Source organism: Portunus trituberculatus, chromosome 25 (genome assembly GCF_017591435.1).
Source record: "Portunus trituberculatus isolate SZX2019 chromosome 25, ASM1759143v1, whole genome shotgun sequence".
Classification (NCBI taxonomy): Eukaryota; Metazoa; Arthropoda; class Malacostraca; order Decapoda; family Portunidae; genus Portunus; species Portunus trituberculatus.
The window spans coordinates 13,315,782-13,331,940 of NC_059279.1; the positions used below are offsets into that span (position 1 = coordinate 13,315,782).

At 41.2% G+C, this 16,159-nt stretch overlaps 1 protein-coding gene across 1 annotated transcript in view; it reads left to right on the top strand.

Annotated features, from left to right (window-relative positions):
* Positions 1 to 4,708: 4,708 nt before the first annotated feature.
* Positions 4,709 to 16,159, top strand: part of LOC123508974 — a 24,391-nt gene continuing 12,940 nt past the window's right edge. Inside the window, 1 exon segment of the mRNA XM_045263058.1 lies at positions 4,709 to 4,868. The gene's annotated coding sequence lies outside the window, so the exon portion shown is untranslated.

The following is a 16,159-nucleotide window of genomic DNA, read 5'->3' on the forward strand; positions in this document are numbered from 1 at the left end:
GTGTGTGTGTTTTTTTTTGCATATTTTTACCATTTCTTTCAATTACGCATTCTTTATTTTTAGATTATCTCTTCTATAATATAATATCATGTTCTGAAAGTTGCATCTGTGTCAGTTTTCGTCATTTTCTTTTATTACGTTTTCTTTACGAAGGTTCTTGATTCGTTCATTTGTATTTGCCATTTTTATTATTTTCCTGCTTTGTTTAAAGAATGCTTTTTTTTATTGTGATCTGTCTTTACTAATGCGCTCGAATATTTCTTTTTACCATTTATCTTCGCGAATGTGTGTTTTATGTTCCCTTTTATTACACATCTTTCTTTTTCTCTCTAAGTTCTTGAATCACAAGGACAGACGCACTGGAGTGGCTATCAAGGGCGTCTTGATGACGTGGTATTCAAATGCACTCTCTTTACTCCTTATATTCCCTTCTCATGTATGTATGTATGCACGCGAATGTGTATGTGAGTATGCATGTATGTATGAATATATGCATCAGCTCCATCATCATCCTTTGCTCCCTTCAAAAGCCTAATTTCCCCCGCCCCCTTTCTTTCCTTCTTCACCCCTTTCTCTTCCCATTCTCCACTCTGAATACCAGGACTGCCGCGCCTACGGGTCCCCTTAGAAATCACAAAGAGGAGGTGATGCCCCTTTTCCGCCCTTTGTATAGAGTCCTATTACCGTCTCTTGGGGCGAGGAGGGCTTAAGTGGAGGGCTGGAGGGGCGGTGGGGCGCGAGACAGGGAGAGGGGGAGGCGTTGTGCTGGAAACTAAAGAGATGGAGTCATTTAAGAAAGCAGGAAATGGCCATAAGGTTAAGGAAAAATTGTGGGCTTAAAGAAATAAAAAATATCTGAAAGAACTAGAAAGAGTGCTTTAGATCTAAAGAAGGGTTGATAATGATGTGACACAAGGAAGAGGACACTGGAAAGAGACAGAGTTGTATTAAAGAAAGGGGATTCATTGGTTAGGGGAAGACTGAATGCTGAGGAAAAAAAAAAAATACGTAGATAAGAAATTACTTGTATTGTGTTCGTGGCAAATGCTGTCTTAATGAATTATTTTAAAAGTATTATTCCTTTTTTGTTCATTTTTTTTATTTTACGGAAGTCTTGTGTGGTGATGAGGTGGAGGTTAAAATTACGATGTTGGTGCTTGCGTTACTGCTTCTGTTGATAATGATGTTATTATTGCAGTTGTTTCTGGTCTTGGTGGTGGTGGTGGTGGTGGTGGTGGTAGTGAAGTTTGTATAATAACTGTGTTTTATGTGTTGAGATGGTGGTGGAGGTTGTCTTGTGGTGGTGAAAATGGAGACCCCTTCAGTTGCGTTGACCGTAAGTTGATGCAGCTGTATAGTGGTGGTGGTGGTGGTGATGGTGGTGGTAGTGGTGGTGGTAGTTGTAGTGGTTCTCGTGACCTTGTGTCTGGAGCACCTGTTTTTGATGATGCACTTAAGACTGAGATCCGAGGTGTACACATGAGACGCTAGTTTTCTCTCTCTCTCTCTCTCTCTCTCTCTCTCTCTCTCTCTCTCTCTCTCTCTCTCTCTCTCTCTCTCTCTCTCTCTCTCTCTCTCTCTCTCTCTTCACTGTGTCGCAACAAGATTTATTAGAAAAAAAAAACCTTTCTGAAATATATTAAAAATCTCTCCCTGCCTTTCCTCTCCGCTCTTACCTTTACTAACTGCACCTGTGTCTCACTCCTCACCTGAGTGCTGTAAATTACCGAGATTTAGCTTCTTCCTTCCCTCCCACATTCTCGTCGTTTCTCTCCTGTTCTCGATCTCTCCTCTCCTTCCCTCTCTCCCTCCCTCCCTCATTCTCACTATTCTCTCGTGTCGGTTTTCTTCTCTTTCTCTCTCCTATTTTCTCTTTCTCTTTCCTATCTATCTTTCTTCCTTTGTTCCCATTCCCTTTTCGTTCGTTCTCCAATTTCCCATCCTCTTCCATCCTTTCTTCCTTCGTTCCTTCTTACCTTCTTTCCTTCCTATCTTCTTTCTTTCCTTCTTTCCTTTTTTCCTTTTCCCTCTTTTCTGATATATTTACCTCATCTCCTTCCCTCCTCTTGTTCTGTTTGTCCTATCTCTCTCTCCCTCCTTTCCTTTCTTTTTCTTTTCATCTGTCTCTTTTTTCCTACCCTCCTTCCCTCCCTCCTTCCTTTACAATCCTCTTTAACCTTTCGTCTCATGCTTGGTCTCCGTTCCTCTCCTCTTTGTCCTCCCTTCGTCTCTCTGTCCTCTTTGTTACTGGCTCTTCTCTCCGTTTTACCCTGTCTGTTTCTGTCTCTCTGTTTGTCTATGCATTTTTATATCTGTTTCTTTCAGTTTGTTAGTATCTCCGTCTGTTTGTGTCCGTTTTTTAATTTATTGTTTGCTAATGTTTGCTTCTCTGTTTATTTGTCTTTTTTTTTTTAATGGTACATCTCTTTGTCTGTCTGCCTGCCTGCCAGCTTCCCTGTCTGTTTTTCTGTCTTTTTGTCTGTTTGTTCGTCTGTCTCTATGTCTGTGTGTCTGTATGTTTACCTGTCTGTCTATTCGTCTGCTTGTCTGTTAGTCATCCAGTCTCTTTCTTTTTTTTTTTTCTCTCTCTCTCTCTCTCTCTCTCTCTCTCTCTCTCTCTCTCTCTCTCTTACGCATTGCTCTCTATTTTTCTCTCTTTTCTTATCCCACACTGTATCTGGTCCTGTATCGCCACTTTCTCTCTCTCTCTCTCTCTCTCTCTCTCTCTCTCTCTCTCTCTCTCTCTCTCTCTCTCTCTCTCTCTCAGGGGTGCAAGTGGTTCATTGCGTCCTTGGCTCTAAGTTTAGCCTTACGAGACCCCGAGGGCGAAAGTCATTAAAGTCGCTGGGTAGAATCTTGTTTTGGTTTCCTGCTGTTATTGAGGGAGCGTCTTTCTCCTCCCGTGATGACTGTGATTCCCCCCTCGTAAGATGATGGTTTTCCTGCCCCACTGTAACGATGAGGGACTTGTTGCTAGACTTGTTGTTCGTGTTCTTGTTGCTGTTGTTATGATAGTTTGGTCATGGATGGGGTTGTGTGTGTGTGTGTGTGTGTGTGTGTGTGTGTGTGTGTGTGTGTGTGAGAGAGAGAGAGAGAGAGAGAGAGAGAGAGAGAGAGAGAGAGAGAGAGAGAGAGTGAGTGTGTGTGTGTGTGTGTGTGTGTGTGTGTGTGTGTGTGTGTGTGTGTGTGTGTGTGTGTGTGTGTGTGTGTGTGTGTGTGTGTATGTAGCAAGGGCAATTTTTTTTTATTCTTTATTTTTTCTCAGTCAATTATATGTTGTATTTCTGTTCTGTGCGCGGATTCTTTACGGTGTCTGCTTATTGGACAAGTTTTCTTCATTTCTTTATGACATATTTCCTAACTTTTTCATTTTCTTTTGTCCTTTCTCCTTTTTTTCATATTTTTTTGCTTTTTAATTCAGTTTGTAATTTAGAAACTGGACCATTTCTTACAATATCTAATAAAGAAAAGTTGAAACTACATCTTTTTTCGTAACATCTCTCTCTCTCTCTCTCTCTCTCTCTCTCTCTCTTTTGTCCTAGTTTCTCCATTCTCCACCCCTCCACCCCTTCATCTTGACCCTCCCCACCCTCCCTTCCCTCCAGAGACAAACAATTGGAAAGGGAGAGAAAAAAGGCAATATCGAGGCGTCTCTCCCCGCCATGTAACACCTGCGAGGAATACAAACAAAATATAATTGTCTTACGAATCTATTGTCGGCCAAAGAGAGAGAGAGAGAGAGAGAGAGAGAGAGAGAGAGAGAGAGAGTGTGTGTGTGTGTGTGTGTGTATTTATATATTCTCTTTTTGTCTCTCTCCGTTTTTCTTCTACGCATTTGCTCTCTCTCTCTCTCTCTCTCTCTCTCTTCATCCTACATTGTAACTGTATCGCCCATCTCTCTCTCTCTCTCTCTCTCTCTCTCTCTCTCTCTCTCTCTCTCTCTCTCTCTCTCTCTCTCTCTCTCTCTCTCTCTCTGTGTGTGTGTATTTATATATTCTCTTTTGTCTCTCTCCGTTTTTCTTCTACGCATTTGCTCTCTATTTCTCTCTCTCTCTGTCTCTCTCTTCATCCTACATTGTAATTGTATCGCCCATCTCTCTCTCTCTCTCTCTCTCTCTCTCTCTCTCTCTCTCTCTCTCTCTGTGTGTGTGTGTGTGTGTGTGTAATTCACTTCGATCGTCTGCTGGTCACCCAGCCAGTCCTCCCCATTACGGAGCGAGCTCAGAGCTCATAGACCGATCTTCGGGTAGGACTGAGACCACAACACACTCCACACACCGGGAAAACGAGCCCACAACCCCTCGAGTTACATTCCGTACCTATTTACTGCTAGGTGAACAGGGGCCACACATTAAGAGGCTTGCCCATTTGCCTCGCCGCGCCGGGACTCGAACCCGGGCCTCTCGATTGTGAGTCGAGCGTGCTAATCACTACACTACGCGGTGTGTGTGTGTGTGTGTGTGTGTGTGTGTGTGTGTGTGTGTTTTCTTGCAATTTGTGTGTATGTCCGTTTTATCTTGTCTTGACTTTGGTCATACGTGCTCGAGAGAGAGAGAGAGAGAGAGAGAGAGAGAGAGAGAGAGAGAGAGAGAGAGAGAGAGAGAGAGAGAGAGAGAGAGAGAGAGAGAGAGAGAGAGAGAGAGAGAATGGCACTCTTCATTTTGTAGTGTATACGTGACGCTGGGGACGTCTAGGTATCTCTAAATCTGGTGGGTCGAGGAGGGGAGAGATAAGGCGTTCTTTACTATCTGCCCCTCAGAGCTGCATCGCTGTGTCCCCCGCCCAGTGCCTCCAGCGAACACGAGGTAGGGCAGTGCCAGTGTGCAGGTTAAGAATGCCAAGATACTGCAGTGATCAGGGAACGTTTGGTGAGTTGACAGAAAGTGGATAGTAGTATGTTGTGGTTTGTTTACAGTGAATTCGTGCTGTTATGTGCTTGTGGGTCGGAGAAACGGTGTGCTTTGTGGTGCTCTAGTGATGTTGATGGTGAGGGTGATGATATAATGGTTGTGGTGTTTTCTTTCAATGATTTTCTGTGGTAGTTATGATGTTTATGCTAGTGAGGAGCTGGAAATGTTAGTGATGAGGATGGTGATCTACGTAGTGGTGATGCTGATAGTGGTGATAATGCAGTTGCAGTGTAGGTTTGATGATACCGTCATTGTGAGATGTACGCAGTGGTGGGGGATGATAGTGACGCTGCAGGTGATGCTGATGATAGGGGGAATGATGGTGGTGATAATGGTGACGGCGATGGTGATAATGTAGTGGTATAGAGTCTCGTAATGTTATGATAGTGAATATGTAAAAATTATGGTGACAGTGATGGTGATGATGAAGGTGAAGGTGATGGTGATGCAAAAGGGTCTTACGAAGGATGGTGAAAGCAGGAAGTCTGTCCTGATACCCTTACATCTCGGTGAGGTTGCCATGGAGACACACACACACACACTCTCTCTCTCTCTCTCTCTCTCTCTCTCTCTCTCTCTCTCTCTCTCTTTCTCTCTCTGATATGATTCCGTCCTATTAGTGAAGCAGCAGCGAAGTAGATAAATAAGTGGATAAATAAGTAGATAATAAAGAAATTCAAAGGGAGTAGCGTGTGTGTGTGTGTGTGTGTGTGTGTGTGTGTGTGTGTGTGTGTGTGTGTGTGTGTATCCGCGCTCTCCAACACGTGTCTTATACTCTAATCCAATATTGATAACCATTAGAGGAAACCTTGAACTCAGACAAGACAGCGGCTTATGTAAGGACAGAGATGAGGACGAGAGGAAGCCTTCATTGTGGTGGTGTGTGGTGCCGAGTGGTGAGCGGTAATGAGTGGTGAGTGGCAATAACTGTTTTCCTTACTCAGTGACGGTGGTTAGTCGTGGTTTGATAGTGGTGTGTGATGAGGTCTGTGTTGGTGTTGTGAATAGTGTTGAGTTGAGATGTTCCATGTGTGTGTGTGTGTGTGTGTGTGTGTGTGTGTGTGTGTGTGTGGTGAGGGAAAGAACGAGTATTGAGTGAGTGGTGGTGGTGGTGGTGGTGGTGGTGGTGGCGGTGTGGCGTGCAGGCGTCCTTCACAAACACTTGAAAACATCCACGTACATCGATACTCACACTTGTAAACCGTTCCCCCCTTCTCTCTCTCTCTCTCTCTCTCTCTCTCTCTCTCTCTCTCTCTCTCTCTGCTACCTCACTATCGCCACTACCACCTCCACTACCACCAACTTGCGACACTCACAAGAGATCAACAAGCGAATAAATGGATGTCCTTGCTCTCTCTCTCTCTCTCTCTCTCTCTCTCTCTCTCTCTCTGTCGGTAATCGCATTTTGTCTCCACCTGGTTCCCTCTCCCCCCCTCTCTCTCTCTTTCGTGACTCCCTGGCGGCAGCAGTACAAAGCAGGGCATCACTAAAGCCCTTTGAGGCACCCACGATCCTTACTTCTATAATGACACAGGGAATAGCGTTAGTGTCCTCCAACGCCTCGGGGGAAAGCAGGTCACCTTGTCCTTTAGTAACAGGTGCTGCTTTGTTAATGTCCCTTATAGATTTTGCTCCTGATTTGTGCTGGTGTGGTGTTTAATTTTTGTAGATATTTGGCATTTCGATGGGTGTGTTGGGTTTCGTTTGGATGGTTTGTGTTAAGTGTTGTGATGTGATGGTGAATTTTTTTTCTTGTCGTGTATTGTTTTGATGTTGTGATTGTTTTTTGCGGGGTTTTCTTGAGTGATTGTTTTGTTGGTTTGGGGATTTCAGGCTTTGTGGTGAAAGTGATTTATCTGTTTTATCTTCGTTTTAACTGATAAACTTGGATTTTTTCCACTGGTATTACTAGATTTTTTTACTTCTCTCGCTTTTTTTTTGTGTGTGTGTGTGTGTGTGTGTGTGTGTTTAGGGCCGTCGTGGTACAGTGGAATCACGCGTTCTTTGGGGGAACCGTGGTGTCCCTAAGCGCATGGGTTCGAATCCTGGCCACGGTCCGAATGTAGGAAGGGTTTAGACTCAGGGTAACGATCTTCTAATGTGTGGATTTTCAAATAGGAGGACCCCAAAATACTTCCTCTAGCATCCTTCAGCCCGGCATCAAACTACTTTTTCTGCCCATAACTACTCTCCACAGGCTTTACAGGTGTATGTGTGTGTGTGTGTGTGTGTGTGTGTGTGTGTATGTGTGTGCAATTTACCACGGTCATCTGCTGATCACCCAGCCAGTCTTCCCCATTACGGAACGAGCTCAGAGCTCATAGATCGATCTTCGGGTAGGACTGAGACCACAACACACTCCACACACCGGGAAAGCGAGGCCACAACCCCTCGAGTTACATTCCGTACCTATTTACTGCTAGGTGAACAGAGGCTACACATTAAGAGCTACACATTAAGAGGCTTGCCCATTTGCTTCGCCGCCTCCGGGACTCGAACCCGGACCCTCTTGATTGTGAGTCGAGCGTGCTAACCACTACACTACGCGGTGTGTGTGTGTGTGTGTGTGTGTGTGTGTGTGTGTGTGTGTGTGTGTGTGTGTGTTTGGTGTTAAGAATAAACTAAGTTTTTTCTCTAATGATTAACTTTTTTTTTTTTTTTTGAGTATCAAACGCTTCCATTGTCTTACTCGATTGCTTTTCATCTTGGTATACACAACAGTACCTTAAAAAAAAAAAAAACGTATATCCCACTATTTTTTCTCTTATCTTCACATTTTCAGAATTTCATTAAGGAAAAATGCAAAGAGAAACATTAAATCATACGATAAAATATAAAAATGCACACACACACACACACACACACACACACACACACACACACACACACACACACACACACATTAAAAAAAGATGAGAAGTAAAGAATCTGAACAGTCTGGGAACCTATTAACGACATCAATATTGTGACACATTTCTACCTTGAAATGTATGTGCGATTAGATAACTTTATTGACATTAGGATGAGTCTATAGAGGTTAGAAGATTGATGGCAACAGTCTTCACTATTTTAATCTCCACATAAGTTTCTGAAGCCACCAAATCGTAAATAGAATGTATATGGAAACGCGTCACAGTATACGTGATTTTAATAGCAATATCCACTAGTGCCAGCGTTAATAGCGAAAGTGACGGTGAGGTTCATTCGTACGTGAGGTGAGCTATGTAATCCACTCATGCTACGTGGATTGTCGTGGAGGTGGAGAGGTGTGGGGTTGGCTTATCAGGGAGGAAGGGGACAAGTGACGTAGATAGCGCCAAGGATCCTGGAGCTACACAGTACAGAAACACAGGGTACTCTTGTGTAGGGGAAGGTTGACTGATAACTATTGGGGGGTGAGGTGTTTGTCTGTCTGTACTGCGTCTGTCTGTATTCTCTCTCTCTCTCTCTCTCTCTCTCTCTCTCTCTCTCTCTCTCTCTCTCTCTCTATCTATCTATCTAACTATCTAACTATCTGTCTATCTATCTATTTATATATCTATGTATCTTTCTATCTATCTATCTATCTATCTGTCAATCTATCGATCTCGTCGAAATAACAGAGGGGAATTAAGACTGGATGAATGGAGAGAGAGAGAGAGAGAGAGAGAGAGAGAGAGAGAGAGAGAGAGAGAGAGTGTTACTTCAGGAGAAATAAGTTTTTTTACAGAACGAACTCTAAGAACAATGAGAGAGAGAGAGAGAGAGAGAGAGAGAGAGAGAGAGAGAGAGAGAGAGAGAGAGAGAGTTATATATACCGACTTGCATTCCACACTGGTAGCAGCAGCGGCGTCTGTAACCTTGGAACAAAACGTGGCCTGGAGTTGCCTTATCAGTACCCGCGCCGCCGCCTCGGGCACGCCTCAGAGGAGCCCTTTGCCGCCTGTTCCCAAAGTGCCGGCGATTGCCTCAGCGCTCTTCTTGCAGCAGCGGCGTCAAGGCAAAAGTTTCAGTCCTCTTTCACTTTTGGGGTCGCGTCGTGTGCGTTTTCTGAGAAGAAGAACTAGTTATTTTTTGAGGCAAGGATAGGAAGGTGAAGAATGAATTAAAGAGAAAAGGAAAAAAAAAGAGAGAGAGAGAGAGAGAGAGAGAGAGAGAGAGAGAGAGAGAGAGAGAGAGAGAGAGAGAGAGAGAGAGGAAAAATTTGTATAGGGAGATGAACTGAGAAAAACAGGAGGAGGAGGAGTTTTTTCAAGACCAGGATAGGAAGGTGAATTTTGAGTTAAGGAGAAAAGAAAGAAAGAAAGAAGAGAGAGGAAAAGATTTTGTATGGATTGGGTCATTAGGAGAACTAGAAAAAAGCAGAAAGAGAAAAAGGTGGAGGTATAAAGAAAGAGAAGGTTTTCGTGAATAGGAGAGGAAAGTGACGAATGAGTTACTAAAGAGAATTAAAAAAGGCTGGGACGGGAAAAGGTTTTCCAGAAAGGAGGAAGAGGAAAAGAACGGGAAGGAACTTGCAATTTAACATAGGAAGGAATGGTGAAAGTTCAGAGAGAAAATAAGGAAGATGGTGAAAAGAATACGTGCGATTAATAAAACAAGAATATGTGAATAGGTAAAAATAAGTGAATAAATAGATATCCAATAGAACAGACTAAGAAAATATAGACATATGAGTAGATGCAGGAAAAAGAGGAAATAGAAAAGAGTTAAAAGTAATCGATGTGTGGCTGGAGAGAAAGACATGGGATGGCACACGAAAAGGGACAAAGGAACGGGACTGGCAAAAAGAAAGAGAAAAAAGACAGAGATAGGGGAGGAGGAGCAGGGAGGTACCCAGGCGGGAAAGAGGTGAGGGAAGAAGGTTTAGGGCAGTTGACTTCTTGAAGAAAAATGCTCTCGTATTGTGATTATAATTCTGGCAGTGTTGCTACTCCCCTATTTAATTTGTAAACTTTCTCCTCTACCTCATGCCTTCCGCCATTTAGCTGAAGGGGAACGCAGGAGAGGAGGAAAAACCGGTGTTGGTAAAGATAGCTTGGAGTGTCTTGAGTTTTTGTTTCCTGACTTACAAACTGGAGGGAGGAAGAGAGGAAAAAAGTAACGCATAGCTACAAATAAGAACAAGGATGTAACCGAAAACTTTATTTAGGAACTCCATTTAAAAAAACAACTTAGAATATAAGAAAAGGAATACTTTTACATTTACTGAGGCAAAAATCGAATAAGGTGAAAGAATATAAACAGTCGTAGATGAATGCAGTATAATAAATAGAACACAGTTATATATGAAATTTCTATCGAAAAATATTGTTGAAGAATCTTGAAAAAAATCTTATTCTACTTTCTGATTCTTGAGAAAAGGAGAAAAGGCTAAAGATTAAAAAACTCACTTCAACAACTTTTCCTGATATTTTCTTGTCTCTCGTACTATTTTGTCCTTCAAAATATTCCAAGAGACTCACCAAGATCTGTAAATAGCATCGCCTACATCCTTCCAGAAATCCACAGCTTGCCCTTGACGTAGCCATTACATTATAGCCTGAAGTAATCCTATTCAAAACTGTCAGTAACACGGCATCTGTTCCATTGTATCCAAGATGTCAGTAGAGAATTTGATCAAGAGTGACGATAGACGTTCTTAATCTCAGTAATCCAACACATTTACTATACTATGAATTGCTGCTAAGGATGTATGGAGGCTGCATGTAGTTACTGAATGGATGAAGTGTCCTCTCAGTCCTTCCATAATAGTGTTAAGTGTTATACTCAACATTTTCTTAACAGTGTGGATTTACTCTTTGAGACTGGCATTTTCAGTAGATTTTTATATTATTTTTTTTCTTTGCCAAATCCTGTTTACATGAAGAAAACAGCTGTTCCTGCTTTAGTTTATAATAAATAGATAAAATAAGAAAATAAGGAGAGCTGCAAGAAACTATTAGGCCTAAACGAGGCAGTTCTAAATGAAACTTACCTTTTTATTTCCACTTTGCTTTATCCATTTCTTTCTTACTCCATTGCTTACTTAATTACATGTCTGCTTATTTATCTACTTACCTACTTTTTAACTTACTTAACTACCTGTCTACTTATTTATTCATTTATCTACTAATTAATTTACTTAGTTTAAAAGGGTCAATGATACGAAGTCTTACTAGAAATATTTAATTTGTCTATTCATTTATTTTACACTCCTAGTATTATGTCTAGTGTTAATACTAGTTGCCTTTGTGAGACGTATAAAAAAATCTACGTCTTTACTCCTTTTTCATTTTACTCATTTACCTTTTTATTGATTTATTTTTCCATTTGCGTGCATTAGATCATATTTGTTTTACCTCCATTGTTCTTTTCATGTTTCTTTTATTAATGTTCTTATATATCAACGTCTTAACTAAATATTTCATGGGGATCTTGACTGAATTAAACCAATTACTGTAATGTAAAATGAATATGATATTAATATTATACTCTCTCTCTCTCTCTCTCTCTCTCTCTCTCTCTCTCTCTCTCTCTCTCTCTCTCTCTCTCTCTCTCATTTTTTATCTATCTATCTATCTATCTATCTATCTCTATCTATTTATCTATCTATCTGTCTATCTACCTATCTGTCTATCTACCTATCTGTCTATCTACCTATCTATATCTATCTATCTATCTATCTATCTATCTATCTATCTGGCTATATCTATTTATTAATCTTTCTACGTATCAAAAAAATATATAACCTGTCCTCATATAATATCAATCCACATAAATACCCTAAGTCGTCTTCAAAAAGAAAGTGCACATGCCCACACACACATTCGCATATACGCCCAGGCAGACACAGCAGTGGAGTCAAATTGATAAACCAAACCCACTGAGTTCCTTCTAAGGTGAATACCGGAAGCTGGGAGCGGCTCGGTGAGACGTGAGTCGGAGCAGTGCATCGTGAACAGACCCCTTGAATTATTATGGTCCAATTTATATATTGCGAGACTCAGAAGCCGGAGAATGTGAGAGAGAGAGAGAGAGAGAGAGAGAGAGAGAGAGAGAGAGAGAGAGAGAGAGACTTGCATGCTTTCCATTATGTAAAATGCAAAGATTCTCTCTCTCTCTCTCTCTCTCTCTCTCTCTCTCTGTCACTTCCTCTTTAAATTTTGTTATCTAATTAAGTTGAAAAGGAGCCCATGTGTGTGTGTGTGTGTGTGTGTGTGTGTGTGTGTGAGAGAGAGAGAGAGAGAGAGAGAGAGAGAGAGAGAGAGAGAGAGAGAGAGAGAATCTTTGCATTTTACATAATGGAAAGCATGCAAGTCTCTCTCTCTCTCTCTCTCTCTCTCTCTCTCTCTCTCTCTCTCTCTCTCTCTCACACACACACACACACACACACACACACACACATATGGGCTCCTTTTCAACTGAATTAAATAACAGAATTTAAAATGGAAGTGACAAATAGCAAATTAATACCGAAAAATTTACATGACCGCTTCGAAAAGGTGTAATTTCATAACGGAAAGTGAACGGAGCTTCGAAGCACTGCTCTGTTTGATGTCCCGAAGCAGGAGAGTTTGAGAAGGATATTGTGTGGTGACATTGCGAACTTTACTCTCTCTCTCTCTCTCTCTCTCTCTCTCTCTCATAAACTGGTTCGTCTCGGATATTGGTTTGAAGCGTTCCAATTGCGGTCCGAACACTTCTGCCAGTGAACCCCCAAACTATATTCTTCCTTTATCTCTCTCTCTCTCTCTCTCTCTCTCTTATCCGGTCACTGGCATAGGGAAAGACTAGATGAATGAACAGAGAGAGAGAGAGAGAGAGAGAGAGAGAGAGAGAGAGAAGGGGGGTAGTGAAGCAGGCATATGTTATCTCCGGCCTTCCACCTCCCTTGAGACACTCCCATCCATCATGGCGGCCCTGCGGCTGACGCTCTACCCGCAGCTGGTGGCGGCTGGCGGCAGAGCGTCACTGGACCACCGATGATGTATGGCATAAGCCCGAACGATGATTAAACTGGAATTAAAATGAAATATGTAATCGTTGGTGTAGATTGATCAAAGCATTATTCGGTTCGCTGGTTCATTACCCAATCCGTGTGATTAAGGCTTAAAGATTTAAATTGACAATAGGGGACGATGGATAAATAGATAATTATGACGCTAAACATGGGAACTTCAAATATGTTGAAATGACTATATGGGAAAAAAGAACGTATTCGTATCATAAATGCACTAATGATGGGTGAGAAAAATTGTTCTCGTTAACTGAACTAGTAAACAATAAAGGTAATAAAAGTTATACACGCAGTCAATAATCTCTCATATACGTAGATAACAAAACAAGCCCAGCTGGAGCCTTAGAAAACCGATACGACGCAGTATATCCACCAACTGAAGATAATCATAAGGAAACAAATGAAATATATTGAAACACTTAAAACACTTTATTATACCTTAATATTGATAAAACATGATATATAGTATTTGTTAGGCAGCTCATTTTAAGCTATCAAAATAGCTTTCAGGCGAAAAAGAGTTAATTCATATACAAAATACGCAGAAACCACCACCACCACTTCTCTTAAATAGGCGGATAGGAAGACAATGCACAACTAGAACTTTTAAAACAACCGATTGAAAGCAGTAAAATCACACATACATAATAAAAAAAAGAAATATATATATATATATATATATATATATATATATATATATATATATATATATATATATATATATATATATATATATATATACGGCAACAAACTAAAACACTAAACGATAAAGAGACGCACCATCTATCCATACGCAAAAACGAGACGAAACTCAAACGTAAACGCATCGACGCAGGACATTGCATGGTTGTATTCTGAAACGGACCTGCACGATACGCTCAATAGCTCTAGTTAAAGTTATGCTCATCTACGAGTATTAAACTCGTTTTTTCATGGTTCTGATAACAAATCAACAATATTTCTACATTATGAATAGGAGAAACACTTAAAAACGCGATCAATTATTTCCATAGCCTTTGAAGATAGTCTTGGTGAGGGAGCAAAGTGTTTCAGAGTACGGGCCTTGAGACGCAGTCACGCAACGCAGGGGACGAGGAGCAGGAGGCCAGTCACCCAGTACTGGCAGAGGGGGGAATACGGCGCCGCTGTGGTGAGGGCCGCGAGAGCAGGAGATAAGATACGATACGTGCAGCCTTGTTTCCTATCAAAGGCGTGGTGAGGGAGGCTCTGATAGGGGCGGCGGGTCATCTGAGCTGCAGGGAAGGGTTGAAGGAAGGTATGGAGAGGAGATTAAGGACTATATTCTGAAACATTAATGCGTCACAACTCTACTTTTAACCCCTTCAATACTGAGACGCATTTTTACCATGAATTTGGGGTATGATTAGACGATTTTATTTGCATTAGGAAGGGTCTATGGAGGTCAAAAGATTAATGTCCAGAGTCTTTATTATTTTAGTCCACTCATAAATTTCTGAAGCCGTATAAAATCGCTGAATAGTAACCAACATCAACATGAAAACGCGGCTTTGTACTGAAGGGGTTAAAAGCCTCTAGTTGAAATTACACAAGATTTTAAGGATGCTTTTGTTTATTCTAGCAACAAATTAACATAATCTTTACATTGTTAATAGAGAAGAGACCATTGAGATCCTGGTTAATCATGTGGCCTTTGAAAATAACCATGGTGAGAGAGTAACGTTTCCAAATACAGGCTTAAGAGAGGAGTGGCAGGGAAGAGAAGCATGAAAAGGAGACGTAAGGAAGGAAGGAAGGGAAGATGGTGGACGAATTCATGGAAATAAATAGGAAGGTGCAAATTGGATAGTAAAGGAGGAATAGAGGGAGGAAAGAACATATAAGCCAGGATAAACAGGGAAATATAGAAAGAAAAGCGATTAAGTTGTAAAGGAAAATGGGCAGCAAGAGGAGATGAAGGAGGGAAAGTAGAGAAAAAGGAAAGATCAAAGAGGAAGGAATGAAGAAGGTTTATGAGGGTATAGAAGGGAATATAATAAAACTCAGGAGAGAAGGGAATATCATAAGAGGGGGAGAGAGAGAGAGAGAGAGAGAGAGAGAGAGAGAGAGAGAGAGAGAGAGAGAGAGGCACACCCGCACGGAATAAAAAAAGTTAAAAAAAATGTTGAAAGGTCTAAATCTACCTCTCTCTCTCTCTCTCTCTCTCTCTCTCTCTCTCTCTCTCTCTCTCTCTCTTTCGGTCACTGCGTTGTGTACGTGGGGGCATAAAAATAGTCTCTTTAAGTCCACCATGATAGACAGGTGAGGTGAGGTGCGCCAGAGAGAGAGAGAGAGAGAGAGAGAGAGAGAGAGAGAGAGAGAGAGAGAGAGAGAGAGAAATTCACTTGGGGCGGGGCGGTGACAGCAGGCAGCCACCTCGTGACAGTTGCACAGGTGAGGTTGGTCTCATTAGGGACAGGTGGCGTGGTCGAGGCAGCCAGGCACTCACTCAGCCATCAATCAGGAGTTAAAATGAGATAATGTTTAGTGTGAAAATAGAGTTAAATACGTGACTTCATAATCAATTTAAAGAGAATGTTGTTAGTATTAGAACGTGAGAGTAAAATGAAGGGAGATAAGGTTAAAGGGGTATAGAATATGCTATGAAGTGAAATGATTAAAAAAAAAAGATGCAATTATATGGTGAAAAATATAAAAATGATAGACAACTTAACGAGAATGTTGCTGAGTATTTGGGTGAGAGAGGAAATGGAAGCGAGAGGAAGTTAAAGGGAAATGGAATATGATATGAAGTGAAATAATAAAAAGAGCGCTAGCATGTGGTGTAAAAATATAATTATGGGAGGTAACTTAAAGAGGATGTCGCTGAATATTCCGAATGACCCGAGAGGAGGTTAGAAGGAAATAGAATATGGTTAAAAGTTAGATAATAAAGGAAACAAGAGTTGCAAACTGAAAACAAATGAAAGAACACGAAAATATGAAAAAACGTATATATGACAGGTAGCTTAAAGCTGACGTTGCGTGTGAATGCTTCTGAAAGACGATAATGAAACGAAACGAAAATAAAAGAAAATAGAGAGTAAAATTGATAACGCAGGGACATAAATGATAAAATGAAAGTAAATATGAGACTAACAGGTAAAGGTAAAGATGACGAAGAGGTTATTAATTAAGAAACAAAATGAACTGGAGGAGAATAAAAGAAGGGAAATGAAATAAAAGTAAAGCTGAATAAGAAAGAACAGATGTTGAAATGAAAGCGAAATAAGTAACCGGCAAGTCACTTAAA